Consider the following 482-nt stretch of genomic DNA (forward strand, 5'->3'; position numbering starts at 1 on the left):
AATGGGGAGGTGGTAATAAGCAGCAACTCTATTTCCCCCACCCCAATCCCTCCAGGCAGTTGAACATTGTTTCCCTTTTAACTTGGAGAGGGCAGGCCTTGTGCTCTACTCCTCAGGAGGTGGGAACCTTGCGCTGAGCGTCTTCTTCCATTGAAGTCTTTCTGGCTCACCCCCCTCCCCCCACCCCGGCTGGATTCTGTCACTTTAAGTCCAGCCCCTGAGAGATAGCCAATAGGAGCCAAACCATACATCAGTCTCCCAGCCTTAAAGCTACAGTAGGGCTAGTGGGCTCCAAGTCTCTGGTGCCCCAGCCTCCTCCGCATCCCCTCTGCCCGCTCGGTCGGAGTGTGCGGATGAGTGGGAGCGCTGGGCTGTGCGCGCACGGCTCTCTGCCTCCCTCTCCCCCGCTCGCCGCTTCCTCCCACTCTGCCTCCTCGGCTCACTGTGCCCCTGCCCGGATTCGCACCTCGCCTGTGCCCTTC

This window comes from Tupaia chinensis, unplaced genomic scaffold (genome assembly GCF_000334495.1).
Source record: "Tupaia chinensis unplaced genomic scaffold, TupChi_1.0 Scaffold000528_1, whole genome shotgun sequence".
NCBI classification, from domain to species: Eukaryota; Metazoa; Chordata; class Mammalia; order Scandentia; family Tupaiidae; genus Tupaia; species Tupaia belangeri.